General features: G+C 37.5%; 1 long non-coding RNA gene across 4 annotated transcripts in view; it reads left to right on the top strand.

Moving 5' to 3' along the window:
* The window catches only part of LOC143272061 (uncharacterized), a 53,433-nt gene extending 38,755 nt beyond the window's left edge, over window positions 1–14,678 (top strand). For all 4 annotated transcript variants that reach the window (XR_013049457.1, XR_013049455.1, XR_013049456.1 and 1 more), the window contains exons 4-6: window positions 7,566–7,693; window positions 8,322–8,568; window positions 14,325–14,678. This is a non-coding gene — a long non-coding RNA (uncharacterized LOC143272061). The remainder of the gene's footprint in view (window positions 1–7,565; window positions 7,694–8,321; window positions 8,569–14,324) is intronic.
* Window positions 14,679–15,821: the final 1,143 nt, after the last annotated feature.

Raw genomic sequence — 15,821 nt, 5'->3', positions numbered from 1 at the left:
CAAATTCTGAAAGATCGAATTATTCACTACATCTTGTTGGATTGAAATGCTATCATTTATTATGTGAAAAATAAAGTTGGCTTCTTAATATAATATCCTGAAACAATTTCCACAAATATTAAAATTCAAATGATTATAGGAAAAGAAATGACTGTATAGTTATTTTCACTTAATTAACATATCACAACACAAATCAAGTACTTAGTAAATGTTAGTTACAATTACTACAAAGGCAAATCTTTTTAAAAAATATTTTATTTTTAATATTTATTATTATTATCATTATTATTATTATTTGTGCTACATGTGTGAGGGTACCTGCAGAGGCTAGAAGAAGGCCTGGGATCCCTTGGAGCTGGAGTGGCAGTCAGTTGTAGGCTACCCAACAAGGGTACTGGGAACTGAGCTCAGGTTCTCTGGAACAGGAACCATCAGGTTCAACTGCTAAGACTTCTGTCAAACCCTAAAAAGTCATTTTTAAGCAGGACATCAATGGAACAATAACAGATTTCACTCTAAGAAAAATATGAACTGTAAATTCACTATGAGAAAATGTCTAACACATAATAGCTGAGTGATGCTCAAAATACTTCACTTGCTAAATGATAATGTACTTGGAAATAAAAGTGTTACAATTTCAGCAAGAAAATGACAAGTACTCTGTTGAAATATTGGTCAGTACACTTATCAGGATAGATAGTTAACAAATGAGATTAATAATCACAATAACTGATTAAAACCTTTACTCTTTTGAATTGTCATGAGTATGTGTCAGAAAATTGATTCCGTGTGTGTGGGTGTGTTGGTATGGTTTGTGTTTCTGTGTTGGCATGGCATGATATCTGCCTTCCAGATAACAACATCCTTTGACCAAGGTATTTCACTTTTAAGAAAGGATCTCCTAGGGGCAAAATGAGGGAAATTGACACAAATATGGATTCAAGGACATTCATGATAATAGCATGTATCCCATCAGAAGGGAAAAATATTGTATAGAAATACTGGATTGTTTATAAAACATATAGAAAGTCACATGGGGAATTATTCTAATACTAAATGTAATTTCCAGAACTATATAACATGAAAATTTATTCATTTTATAATGTCAAACAAAAGATATAGATGTTAAGGCATGTAAATGATATTATTTCATGCATGTATCTATGTGTCTGAATGAGAAGGCACCCTCCCTTGCACAGTCGTAAACAAGTCAACTCAAGAGTTTGAGAACTCTTTCTTGTGTGTCTGCCTTTCCTGTCTCTCAACTGATTGCATATTGCTTGGGCAATTGTTTTAATATTTTGCTTTGTTGGTTATGATCTTTCTAAAGATGCTATTTTATTTTTACTTATGTGTATGTATGTCTGTGTGTGTCTGTGTGTGTCTGTGTGTCATGTACATGCAGGTGCCTGGGGAAGCCTGAAGAGAGTGCTGGGCCCCCTGAAGTTAGAGTTATATACAGGCATTTGTGCACATCCTTATGTGGGTGTTGGAAATGCAACAGTCGTCCTCGTCAACACCAGCAAGCATTCTTAGTTGCTGAGCCAGTTTTCCAGTCCCTCGGTTGTCATTGTAAATCGCAGCATTTCACAATTTTTCAGGGCAAATGCCTAGATACTAACTATGAAAACATACTAAATATGAAAAGATTATGATCAAATATTTTGCTCATAATTCGAAAGAATAGTGGGGTCTTAATCTTTTTAAGTCCTATGCACTGATATTTATATGTCCTTATGATCAAAGCATAAAAAACCTTGTGAATAACATGTGAATAACAATTTCAGTTACACATAAATGGCAGGCCAAGGGTTAATGCTTACATTTTCCCTTTATCTACTACAAGAATCAATAGCTCATTGTGTTCTTTGTGTATGCATGTATGTGTGTAAGCACAAGTCCAGGAGTTTGTGTGTGTGTGTGTGTGTGTGTGTGTGTGTGTGCGCGTGCGCACACACACATGTATATGCACATGTGGGTGCCAGAGATCAACTTCTGCCATCATTCCTTGGGGACTTTCTCCATGTGTTTTGCACAGGGTTTCTTGGTAGCAAATGATATTCTTAATGTGCGGAATGTCTTGTTTATGAAAACTCAGGGCAAAAGTTAAATTCTCAACTTCTGTTGTGTTTTTCTTTAAAGAGTCAAAGTATTATTTTAAACAAAGTAAGCTATTTTTATTTTTTCTGGTCTTATTTTGTTGGCATGAAAAGTAATTTAAACTTTATGGTCTATTTGAAGCAGGATTATTTACATCTGTGTGGCAATGTCTCTGCATACATTTAATTTATACTTAGACTCATATTTGATTGAATTATTCCTATTGCAAGTTTGCTATTTTTCACTTCAATATTTTCAATTTCTCTAACTAAGTACTAACAGTTATTTTGATATGAATGTGTGCAAATTTCTGCCTGGTTCCTACTTTATTTTATTTTTTATTAGTTCTTTGAGAATTTTGTACAATGTGTTTTGATGACCTTCACCCCTTCACTTCCTTCCCCGTCTCATGCTATATCTGCCCCACCCTTCCTTTCCAATCCAACTTTGTAGCCTCTTTTATATTTAATCCATTAAGTACAACTGGTGCTGCCCATACACTCACTATTGATGTATGGTCTTCCACTGAAGCACAGTCAACTTACCAGTGGCTACTTTAAAGAAAACCAAGTGTCTTTCCAGAAGCTATCAACTACAAGTAACTCTTCTCTGGGGTTAGGTTTTCTGTCTAATTCCTCTCCATTTTGGAATTTGGCCTGTCAATAAGCTTGTGTGCTGTGGGATGTCTGTATGCTGTGAATATGTGTTGCTCTGATTGGTTGATAAACAAAATGCTAATTACCTAGTAGACAGGCAGGAATTATAGGCAGGATAAGCAGACAAGGAGAATTCTGGGAAGAGGAAGGCTGAGTCAGGAGTCTCCAGCCAGACACAGAGGAAGCAACATGACATCACAGAACTGAGAAAAGGTACCAAGTCATGTGGCTAAACATAAATAAGAATATGGGTTAATTTAAATGTAAGAGCTAGTCAATAATAAGCCTGAGCTAATGACCAAGCAATTATAATTAATATAAGCCTCTGTGTGTTTACCTGGGGGATGAGAGTGGGAAAGATTTGTCTGGACTATGCGGGGCCAGGCATGACACTGGAAAGCTTCCAGCTACATTTGGCTTACCAACATGGAGCTCTCAAATTTCCATAAGGCCTAAAAGAATTTAAAAAGGACTTCTAAACACACAATAATTGAACAAAAAACAGTTTTCTACTTCAGGTCTCATGCAGGTTGAGATATAGAGACACTGAGGTACAGAGGCGCTGTAGCATATGGACTTGAGCTACTGTATGGTGGGTTTACAGCATATGGGCTTGAGTGCAGTTATAGATGTAACCAACTGTCTTATTAAATAAGAAACACAGAACCAATGTAAAAGAGAAAGCCAAGAGGTCAGAGCTCAGAGCTAAAATCTCACCCTTCCTCCTGCGGTGGTCCTAGCTCTCCAAAAGAGATCTACTTCCTGTGTGTATGTCTTTTCATAGTCTCTTTGTTCTGCCTTCTCATTGGTTATAAACCCAAACATGTGATTGCTTCATCACTGCCTGTATGTACAGCACCCCCAGGTCTTAAAGACGTATGTCTCCAATGCTGGCTGTATCCCTGAACACACAGAGATCTACCTAGCTCTTCTACCAAGTGCTGGGATTAAAGGCATGTACCACCACCGCCACATTCTTGCTATGGCTCTAATAGCTCTGACCCCTGGGCAACTTTATTTATTAACATACAATCAAAATCACATTTCAGTACAATTAGAATACCACCACATTAGTATGGCAGATTCCTGTCACTGTGCATGGTGGAGTCTGCAAGCTGCACAGCATGGGGCATGGTGGATATAGCTTTTGTTAGTATAAACAAAAAAAAAAAGAAAGAAAGAAAGAAAAGGTTTTGGGGCTACATGCGGCTGGATAGAAGCATAGACCCACTGCTTCACAGAGTCAGTAATGACCACGGTTCACCCAGAGCTGGCAGTAAATGTACCATCACCATGTTGAAAAGCTGAGGTGGGCTGAGTCAGCAGCCAAGGCTTCAGGTTCAGTACTAGCCACTGCAATTTAAAGCAATAGATTCACAACAAGACAGGTTCAGATGAGATAAACCCTAAACAGTTTGCAGTGTGTGTAAAAATGTATGTAGGCTTGGAAGGCAGAATTTAGACAAGAAAATGAATATAGACAGTTATATAAAGAAATAGTTTTAAAAAATAAAGTCTTTAAAGAGACAGTAATGGTAATATAAAAAGTTAAGCCATGTAAAGATGAAAATCACATAGAGGGTCTAGATTATACTGTCTTTGGGATTTTTAATCGCAGAAAGACATCTGATTGTAAAGGCTGCTCAGTTAAACCAATATATATATTTCGAAAGTATCTTGACTTCAAAACTTGAATCTAAGTTTATGTTGCTTTAGAAAGGAGGCTCTGCTTTTTGTTTCCACAGAAGATGAGAACCTGTGGATTGCTTCTAGGCTTATTTGGTTTGATCAAAGAAGACCCTCTGAGAGGTCTCCAGATGTTTCAACATCCAGATCAGTTTCAAGGTTACAGGCTCAGATAATGCAGCCTCACAGACTACCTCATTCAGGACTTGACCATAATTCTTAATTTTCTCAGGATCCCCATAAGATTGCCAGCACCCCCACTGAGCAGGAAGTAGTATGAGAAGCTACACCCAAATTCCCAAAGTATTGTTTATAAATGTTTATTTTTATCTAAAAATGGTTGATTATAAATGCAATCTCTCTAAAAAAGAAAAGGGGATAGTAAATATATGATAGGATAAAAGGGTGGATTATGGAATCTTCTTTTAAAGAGCAACAATTTGTTTAAAAATGTTTTACATTACTATGGATTTTAGTTTATTGATACAAATTCAAAGTTAATTTTGTTATACTGTATGTATATTTCTACTCTTGTTTAAATTATTTTGTGTAACTCATTTGAAATTATAGTGTATAGTTGAGAAATACAGATTAATAATTAGTCATCTATGATAATCATACTTCTAGTCATGTTAGTTAAGTTTTCAAGGTATACATAGATATATTTCAATTAGGTAGATAATCTTCAAATACTTCAAAGCCCTATAGAATATTGCATTTAAATGTTTTAAAAACTTTGACTTTTCTGGACATTGGGACATGTTTGCTCCTGGCAACATCAATCTACTTTAAAGAAGATAATGGACATTGAAAAAACTCATTATGGAGTTTGCATTCTTTGTGGTAAAAATTAGCCACTGGGCAAAAAAGTACCCTTGTGTCAACTGATTGACAGTATTTTGTATAAAATGGACATGCAGGACCCATAGGAAGGTGACCACTGAACTTGGCAAGGTGAAATGGTCCTTCAGGTTCCACTTTGCAAAAGAAACTGCCAGACACAGAAATGGAGCAACTGAGAGACTCTAGCCCTATAGGCTGAAGATGGATGCCTCAGTGTTACAGAGGAACTTTAGATGATTGTCCCAGGAGGCTGTCTCTGTCATTTCCAGAATTTTGGAAGTTGCTTACAATGTATTACCTATTTACTTAGATAATATTATATCCTTCTGGGGTCTTTGATATCGTTGAAGTCTAGGTAGTTATAATTTTCCTTGGTTATGATAAAGATAAACTAGATATAATACTTTAGACTCACAAATATAGGATAAATAGAATATTTTCTTTAATTTTGCCAAATACAAACAGACTAGATATTGTAACTGTAATTCTTGCTTGATAACTGTTTTATTACATGTAATTTTACTATGTTAAAATTAAAACCTTCCTTTTTGATTAGACAGAAAAGGGAAAGTGCTGTGGGATATTGTTCTGTATGCTGTGAATATGTGTTGCTCTAATTGGTTGATAAATAAAATGCTGATTGGCCAGTAGCCAGGCAGGAAGTATAGGTCAGAGAAGCAGATGAGGAGAATTCTGGGAAGAGGGAGAGTTGAGTCAGGAGTCACCAGCTGGACAGAGAGGAAGCAACATGACAAGGCAGAACTGAGAAAAGGTACCAAGCCACATGGCTAACCATAAATAAGAATTATGGATTAATTTAAATGTAAGAGCTAGTCAGTAATAAGCCTGAGCTAATGGCTAAGAAGTTATAATTAATATAAGCTTCTGAACAATTATTTTGTAAGTGGGCCACAGAACTGCAGGGGCTTGGTGGGACCTAAGAAATCCAACTACACTTGTGCTCGTCTTATGGTGCTGTCACAACCTCTGTAAATCCATAAGTTCACTGTCCTGCTGTGCCTGGAAAGACACTATTCCCATATAATCATCTACCACTTCTGGCTCTTACATTCTTTCTGTGCTGTTTTTTGACGATGATCCCTGGGCCTTGGGGAAAGGGGGTGCAATATAAATGTATAATTTAGGGCTGAGAATTCTGTAGTCTCTTATTTTCTCTACTTCGGTCAGTGGTGGATCTCTGTGTTAATCACCATCTATGCAAATAGAACCTTCTCATATGAGGATTGAGAGATAAATTGATCTATGGTTATAATGATAAGGCATTAGAAGTCAATTTAACTCTATGTCCTTTTAGCAGAAAAGTAGGAGTAGGTTCTCTTCTAGGGCCTCTTACATCTCTAGCCACAGGTCTTAGACAAAAAATGGTGCCAGATATGGGTTTCAGCTTGTGGAATAAGCCTTCAGTAAAACTAGAAAGTATTTGAGTGCTTGTATGGTGTTGATGCCACTTTGCACAGGAGGGCTTATTGTCTCAGGCCAGCCATTATTGTAGCTCAGAGGGTTCACTGCTGAGTAGGATTGGTGATTACTTTTCTCCTCTGGTAGTATGCATAGCACCTTCCAGCACTATGAAAGCTAGACAAATATGGATGGGGCTTCTATATTGGTACCAGCTTTCTTCCACTGTGTGTTATGAGTCAGTTTTGTGCTGTCATCTGAAATAGGGTCTTACCAACAAGTTCTGGGGCATAAGCAATAGCATTGGGACAGTATGTAGTGTTGAGAGGACTATAGGACCTCACTGGCCAACAACTCCAAAGGAGGGAACCCATTCCTGTCATGGGGCTTTTCATTTCTCAGGTTGTAGTATCTTGAGAGAGAGAGAGAGAGAGAGAGAGAGAGAGAGAGAGAGAGAGAGAGAGAGAGAGAGAATTAGGTGCAATAGGATAGTTTTCCATAAGAATTTTTCAAAACATATTTGTGTGATTTATTGATCCTTTCATTATTCCTTCCTCTATGCTGCCCTCCTACACTCCATCTGACTTACACCCTTCAGGTTCGATTATTTTCCTTCAGTCTTTCTACCACCATGTTCTAGCTTCCCTCCACTGAGGACTCTCCCATGATCCCTTACTAATTTCCTAGTCTCAGTGGTTATTCTAAGTGAAATGTACGTATCTGAAGATTAAAATGTAGCATCCACCAATGAGAGAAAGTATGCAACTTTTGTCTTTCGGTGTCTGCTTAACTCACATAGAATGAACGTTTTCAGCTTTATCCATTTACCTGCAAATTCCCTAACTTAATTTTTCTTTGCAGATGAATAATATTCCAGTGTGTAAATGTATATTTTTACTTTCCATCTATCACTCAATGGATGTCTAAGCTATTTCATATGATGTTGTGACTATGGCAGCAATGAACATGGACAAGCAAGTATCTCTACAGTAAGATGCAGACTGCTTTGGGTATATGCTTAAGAGTGCTGCAACTGGACCATGTGGTAGATCTATTTCTAGCCTTATGAGTGAGTTCAACATCAATTTCCATAGTGACTATACCAATTTGCATTCCCCCCAGAAGTGAATGAGTGTTCCCATTTCCCTATATCCATTCCAGCATTTGATTTCATTTGTTTTTATGTTATTGTTTGTTTGATCTTAACCATTCTGACTGAGGTATGATGAAGTCTCAAAGTCATTTTTATTTGTGTTTTCTGAAGGTCAAAGACATTAAGTATTTAAAAAAAATGTTTCTCAGACATTTTTATTTCATCCGTGAGACTTCTCTGTTTATTTCTATGTCCCTTTAAAAAAATTAGGGTTTTTTTAATATTTAGTTTTTTGTGTTTTTTATTACTTTGTGTGTTTTAGATTCTAGCCCTCTGTAGATTATAGCTGGCAAGAATTTTTCCCAATTCTGTGGGCTGCCTCTTCACTGAAATGACCATATGCTTTGCTGTACAGAACATTTTAGTTTCATGAGGTCTCAGATCAGAGGGATAGAATTAGGAAACATGTAAAAGATCTTCTCATAGTCACTTGACTTTTTTCTTTTCTTTTTTTTTTAACCAAGAGACAAACAATGCACATTGTATAAAGGATAGCATCTCCAACAAATGGTGCTGCTCAAACTGGATGGTTGTATGTAGAATCATGAAACTAGATCCATATCTCTCACCCTGCACAAAACTCAACCACAAGTGAACCAAGGACCTCAACCTAAGACTCAATACCTGAATCTGGTAGGAGAGAAAGTAGAGAATTCCTTTAAAACAATTGGCACAAGGAAGAACTTTCTGAATAGGACTCCAAAAGCACAGGTATTAATACCAACAATTTATAAAAGGAAACTTTTTGTTGTTGTTGTTCTTAGTGTTTGAAACTTAATTTTTACAAGGAGGTAAATGAACTGTAGATTTAGTATTATGTTGTGAGATTAAGTTTTAATCATTGTATTTAATGATTTGTTTAGAAATGTATAAAGAATATACTGCTATGGAGGATATACAGGAGCGTTTGGTTTGAAAAGGTACAATTTAATCAAGAAGGCAGCCAGAAGTATGTGGTTCAAGTTAAGCTTTCATATCAGACACAAATTATAAATCCTTCATCTATTTTAAATGAATTCATTATTGTTTTACTGTAGTAGAGATTGAATGCAGGCTCTCACACATACTAGACAAGGACTCTATCACTGAACTACACAAGCATCTTCCTTCTTGAATTCCATTCAAGGACATTGCATTTCAATTTTCTAACTCATTATGTTATAACACAAAGATCTCCTACCCCCTGGAAGTAAAATTTATTTGTAACAAGAGACATACATGAGAAGATGTTCACTATGGCAGCCACTGCATTCTGCTTGAATATCTGCTTATGGATTTGTGTTTTATTCCCTGTGAACTAGTTTGCATCACCATGACATAGCTTTAAAATAGTTTCCATATTAATGTCTGAGCTTACACAATATTTTTGTCTGGGGAAGAACTGTCAATAAGCGGTTAAGGAGGCACACGGTGGCAGCCATAAAACTTCACAGTCTTTTGTCTTCCCCAAACTTCTCAACTTCTCAAGGGTCTGTATTTTGAAAGCATGGCTTCCATGAAGAAAACATGAGCATGGGCTGTAGTAGGCCTTCACTTCTTTAGTCATTTACATTGTCACCTTTCTAATCTTTCTGTAATTTTTAAATTCCACAGCACTATGTTTCCATCCCATGTGTTCCTTTCTTGCTCCATAAAAACAAGGCAAAAGTGGTCACCAGTTGAGAATGGAAGTTGGTGTCAATCCTGATATGTAAAGAAAGGAGGAGGGACAAAGAGCAACTGTTAAGCCATCTCTTGCCTAATCCCAAATCCTGAAGAGCACAAGATTGCTCAATGTTTGGTGCTTTCCACCTGAGGTTATGTCTCTTTCCATTTACAAGGACTGCACGAGGTTAAGTGGCTCTATAGGGAAAATGGTCAGGAGTGGGATGCAGGTGGGATATTCGTAAAAATTTTCCTTTGAAGAAATTAGCTGTGGCATGGCTATGTGGTTTCAAAATAAAGGTCATTGTGAAAAAGACTTCCCTTTTGTTCTTCCCCGTGGCAGCTGATTCACATGAAACATAATTTCATCTAAATAAGTTTATTGAGAGCAGCAGTAATTGCTGGCTCTCATTTGTCCATAAGCTTACAAACCTTGCAGTTGTACATGTTCTGTCCATATTGACAACTGAATTAGACTAAGCTTCTAGGGAAAATCTGAAGAACCAAAATATGAAAATGTGATATACAAAATAGCCACCATCCTTTTTTTTTTTTTTTTTTTTTTTTTTTTTTTTTTTTTTTTTGCTACAGCAGGATTTACTTCCAAGTTCTTGGAGTACCCGTGAGCACCTTTTATACAAAGACTCATGGTTTACAGATTTAATCTTGCTGGTCTAATCAGGAAACTTCTTCCTAAGTCTGAATCAACTCCTCTAGTGCTTTTATCATTACAGTTTAAAGTACACAATTATGCTCACATCCTCCTTGTTACTTAGAAGTGTGCAATAGCATTTACATAGGATGAATATATAAAGAAGACTGCCTACCTAGCATTCTGTTTTTCACAATAACATGTAATAGCCACTTTATTATCTGGAGTGAACCAGACTCTTAGACTCAGTGGGGCAGGGGGAAAATGCTATCACTCTAACACATGCATTTGCAAGGCGCTGCGATTAATATTGATATAATGCCACTATAGATCTACTTGGCACCTGTTGAACTCTTGTACTTAACCATTAGCACTCCATTTAATACCAGAGGCAGTTAATAAATCCTTCCTTCCTGTGCAGGAAATTGACTAAAAGACACAAAATTAGCTTTTAAATTTTAAAGAATTAAGATCTGTATAGCTGGCTTTTTCCTTCACTCAGTTACCTAGAGAACAGGCATGAAAGTTTGCTCTTCCTCCAGCTGGAAACTATTATGATCTCAGGACTCAGATGATCTCCCAAGGCACATTGTTCTTTCCCGGACCTTCTTGACATCACTTCTCAAGGAATATCCATGCTGGTTTGATTGTCTAGGCTTCAGGCCTCAGAGCTGAGAGGCTAGAGTTTACATGGGGATGTTGACTAGATTTCTTTACATTCTTTGATAGCTATGATCTTGCACTACATTCACAAAGGCTTGCCCTCAAAATGCACAAAGACTTGCCATCTAAAAAGAAATAAACCAAGAGTGTCATCTTCATGGCTTCCATGAAGATTTTATGTTTCTTTTTAACTTAAAAAACAGCACTGCTAATTGCCCAAAAATACACTTCAATTACTTGATCTTTTACAATTTCAATGTAATGAAATGCATATGTATGGTCAAAGTATAAACACAGAATCTCTTGGTTGATAAAAAGTCTCCTATAGAATGAGTTATGAACTTTGTTAAAGTATAAAGTCCACATCAATCTCTTGAACTGATGTTGTTGACACTGACAGGAAAAGATGTTAGTGTCTGAGATGACAATGTTAGGATAGCAATGGATTTTTTTTCTGTTTAAGATTTATTCATTTTTTATGTGCATTGGTATTTGCCTGCATGTATGTCTGTGTGAAGGTACCAGATCCCCTGGAATTGGAGTTATAGACAGTTGTGAGCTGCCATTTGGGTGCTGGGAATTGAACCCAGGTCCTCTGGAAGAGCATCCAGTGCTCTTTACTGCTAAGCCCTGATTTTTCTTTTCTTTTTTTTTTTTCTGGTTTGGAAATCTACATGTTTAATCCACAAAATCTATTTCATTAACCATAAAGAATATATTATTCTTTTATATGTTCAAAAGAAATGTATACATTGTTTGACTCCATCCGTAATTACCTTTCTCTCAAAACTGTTAAAGAATGAATCTGATCAGAAAATCCAACAGAATTCTTTGTATTCTCCTCGAACGTGAAGGGTTTCACCATCATCCCCCAGGTCCTCAAGGGTAGCAGGACTCCACAAAACAGATAAAAAGAACCCCAGCTTCCATTTAAGAAAGATATTTTCTATCTTTCAAACAAGGATGCCTCACTATCAGGCCCGGAGTAATACATCATCTGGAGAAGATGCCTGCCACCAAGACTTTTACCCTGAGTTTCACCCCCAGGCCCCATATGATAGAAGGAGAGAAACGACTCCCTTCTGTTGTGGATGTCCTCTGACATCCACACCTGTGATATGGCACACTTGTGCCTACTCACATGTGCACATATTATTTAATTTTCAAAATGTAATTTTAATAATGACCCTCCCTTTGTCATCCTAGATATCCATATACTGTGCAGCATGTCATAGGAAAGAGGATCATGTGTTGACATGAAGTACTCCCCCAGGCACCCTTTGTCCAGCAGTTGAGTATTGTGCAATTGGCTTAAAGATGTTTTCTGCATAGAAAAGAAATGTAGAACAGAGGAAAGACATACATTGAATATATATATATATATATATATATATATATATATATATATATATATATATTCAATTACCTGAGCAAGGAAAAAGTATAGATGAGACAAAACCAGACTGTAAGCTGGTTCTTTCAGCTTTCAGAGGGTGGTATTAAGGTTGGGGAACCTGTCACAGACACTTGGTATTTGTCATTAGCTCTGATCCTTCTGTAGACTTTCTGATTCTTTAGTAAACACAGTGTTCAGGACCATAACACAACCTTGTGCTTGTCTGCACTGCAGCCAAAGATCTGTCAGATGGTACATGCCATGCCATTTAAAGAAAACTCTGGTCTGTCTTGGGCAAGAGCCTACATGTTTCTAGGCCACGGCTTACAACAGCCCATACAACTCCACCATCAGGGTTTCCAATGTGCCAACACACTTCATCACTGGCCTGAGGAATCTCAATCTTCCTTCTATTTGACAAGTATATTGGTTCCTACCTTATTCCAAGTACTGTGCTAAATGGTGCTCAAATAGTGCTTAAAAAATTCATAATGCACATGCCATAAATATTTAATATGAGTGTATAAACCCCATATCAAGTACCATGATGAAGAGTGATAAAACAATGCAAAGAATTCTACCACCTCTGTGGGTTTCATAGCCTGGACTGAGGAAAAAAATTTCACACTGGAAACTATCTTGAAATTATACAGAATTGTACTCCTTTCCCCTACTCTAGAAAAATTACCCCTCCACATGAATTAAAAAAACAAAACCAAAAACCACTCCATTTTTGAGAAATGACAAAAGACTTCTAGGATAACGCCCAGAATGAAAGCGTTCTAGATGCATCAGTGTCTGTTCTGGGAGCCCTGAGCCTCGCTGTGCGGATGGGAGACTTTACAGCCTTCTCACACACTAGTTGTTTTGATGTTTACTAGCTGCTAAGCCTACACCTTAAATTGACATTTTCAAAATCAATGAATGTAATTTCATGTGATTCAAATAAAAACATACTTTTTGTAGGTTGGACACGTTTTGGAAAGGCATGAACTATCAGATTAGTAAAGGGGAAATGAAGAGCATTGGCTGTTTTTCCAGAAGACCTAGGTTCTATGCCCAGCACTCACATGGATCCTCACAACCAGTTCCGGAGTGTTGATTGCCCTCTTCTGGTTTACTCTAGCACTGGGCATGCAAGATGTATACAGACATCCAAATATGTGCAGGGAAAACATCCAAATATATATATTTGAAACTTTGGGAAAAGGAAGTGAAATGTTACTATGTTGTTAGATTCAAAATTAAAAAAGAAAAGGGAAAGTTTCAGACAACTTGCATTCTGTTCTCTGTTTTGCATATATGTGTGAGGGTGTGTGTGCATACATGTGGCCTTCTGTATGCACATACAGAAGCCAGATGTCTTCCTCTATAGCTCTAATGCTTTATTCACTTGAGATGGAGTCTCTTGCTATATATGAAGTTCACTGTTTCAGGTAGGCTTGCAGGCCAATGAGCCCCTAGGATCTACCAAGGTTAAGGCCACTCATGTCTATGCTTGCATTCTTAAGTTGGCACTGGGTGGGGGATTGAACTTAGATCTTCATACTTGCTTATAAAGTGTTCTTACTCACTGATACATCTCCCCCAGCCCCATGAATTATGTTCTAACATGTAAATGTTGCCTTGCTGCTGGTCTTCCTGAAATGTGTTATGCTGTGGGATGGTCTGTATGTCAAATGTTTGCTCTGATTGGTCAATAAATAAAACTTCCTGGCCAGGCAGGAAGTATAGGCGGGACTAACAGAGAGGAGAATTGAGAGAACAGGAAGGCAGAAGGAGACACTGCCAGCCGCAGCCATGACAAGCAGTATGTGAAGACGCTGGTAAGCCACGAGCCACATGGCAAGGTATAGATTTATAGAAATGGATTAATTTAAGATATAAGAGCAGTTAGCAAGAAGCCTGCCAGGGCCATACAGTTTATAAGCAATATAAGTCTCTGTGCTTACTTGGTTGGGTCTGAGCAGCTGTGGGACTGGCAGGTGACAGAGATTTGTCCTGACTGTGGGCCAGGCAGGAAAACTCTAGCTACAGTGTTAAATCATCAACAGGTGTAACAGGCATTGCCTCTCTAGCCTTGTCTTTGACGTATTTTCTCTCTCTTTTCAGAACATCTATGTGTTTACATGCGCATGTGCATATTCCCATCAGGGATATAGACTGCCCAACTCCATTGCATCTTAGAAGCCATCACAGCTGCTTTGTCCAATGCAAAGAAAGAACTTCTGACTTTCAAGCCATGGGCTTTCTGGACAAGGTCTTCCCACCTGCTCACCATTTTCCTGGACACCAAGAAGGCGAGCTCTGGCTGCCATGTGCACGCACAGGGATTTCCTGGTCTCTGGGTTTTAAAAATTGAACTCCTGCCCACAGTCCAGTCTGAGTATTTGTATAAATCTGAATCCACAAAACATCGGTTTCATCACTGCAATGTTGTTGAAATCATAAAACTCCATAACCAGAGTGCAGAAAGCCATATTTTATAAACACCCTAATGGATGGCACATGACTAAATGATAAATCATGACACGTTTACCAAACAAAGTGAAAACCTTCATTTGTCTCATGGAGAGAGAAATGCTCCCATGTGTTTGGACATCTGCGCAGTCAACATGTGGCAATTATTGTGGGAAAAAATCAGATCACTGTAATTGCAGTTGCAAATTATGGCCTCATTGATTAGTATCTTATTCTCCCTTACATGCCCTACTTCATCACAAATAAGGAAACATACAAACTTCAAGGCTTTAAAGAGATTCCCTTGGATTCTTTGAGGATAGATTTACTCTGGGCAGGCTCTCCTACACTGTTATAGTCTTTGCTTTCTATGTAATGATATCCAGAGTTTTTCATACACACCCTCTATATATGTTAAGTGAAGCAATAAAATTAAGTTCACATAATGAAGCCATCTGCAGGAAATGGAATTAATAAGTGGAGTACCATATTGCTACGAAGATGTATCATCAACAAACATGAACGGCACACTGTTTTCTGTGAAACTTGGCCTTCCTTGGGCTTTATTGAGAACATTTGAATGGATCCCAGGATATTTTTATATCTAGGGATTGCATACTGAGGCTGGAAACCTCTCCAGTAAATGTATTCTATAAACTATCTACAAGGCTCTCTATCCTGAGGCTGGAATATGATACACAGTATAGGAAAGCTTGGGAAACTGATCAAAATAAGGATTCTGAGGTGTCCGCTTTTGCTTACTTCTGAAGATGTTTCATTTTAGATTTGGGTTCTGGTTTCCTTTCACATTCTCCGGTCTTGATTTGGGGTTGATTATTTTTCAAGATCCATACAAGAGATATTCCCAAATGATGTCAATCTGCTCTACTACATCTATCAGAATTTCTTAGAAAAGCAAAGAAATGGTGTACTAGGCAATCAACCATGTGCTGCACCTGGCTTCTATCTAAATATACCGAGGATTGATTATTTATGCCATGTCTGTCAAGCATGTGTTTGTCTTTACTTCACAAGCAAATTTTATATTGTGCTGGGGATGCTGCAAGACCTGGCTAAGGTAGGGAAATGGAATTTAGTCTGAGCCATTTGCATAGGAAGTTAAACGGAAGTTCAGATTCATTTCTATCA

Source organism: Peromyscus maniculatus, chromosome 1, assembly GCF_049852395.1.
Source record: "Peromyscus maniculatus bairdii isolate BWxNUB_F1_BW_parent chromosome 1, HU_Pman_BW_mat_3.1, whole genome shotgun sequence".
Taxonomy (NCBI): domain Eukaryota; kingdom Metazoa; phylum Chordata; class Mammalia; order Rodentia; family Cricetidae; genus Peromyscus; species Peromyscus maniculatus.
The sequence above is the reverse complement of the archived record's forward strand: the minus strand, read 5'-3'. Positions and strand labels throughout refer to the sequence as shown.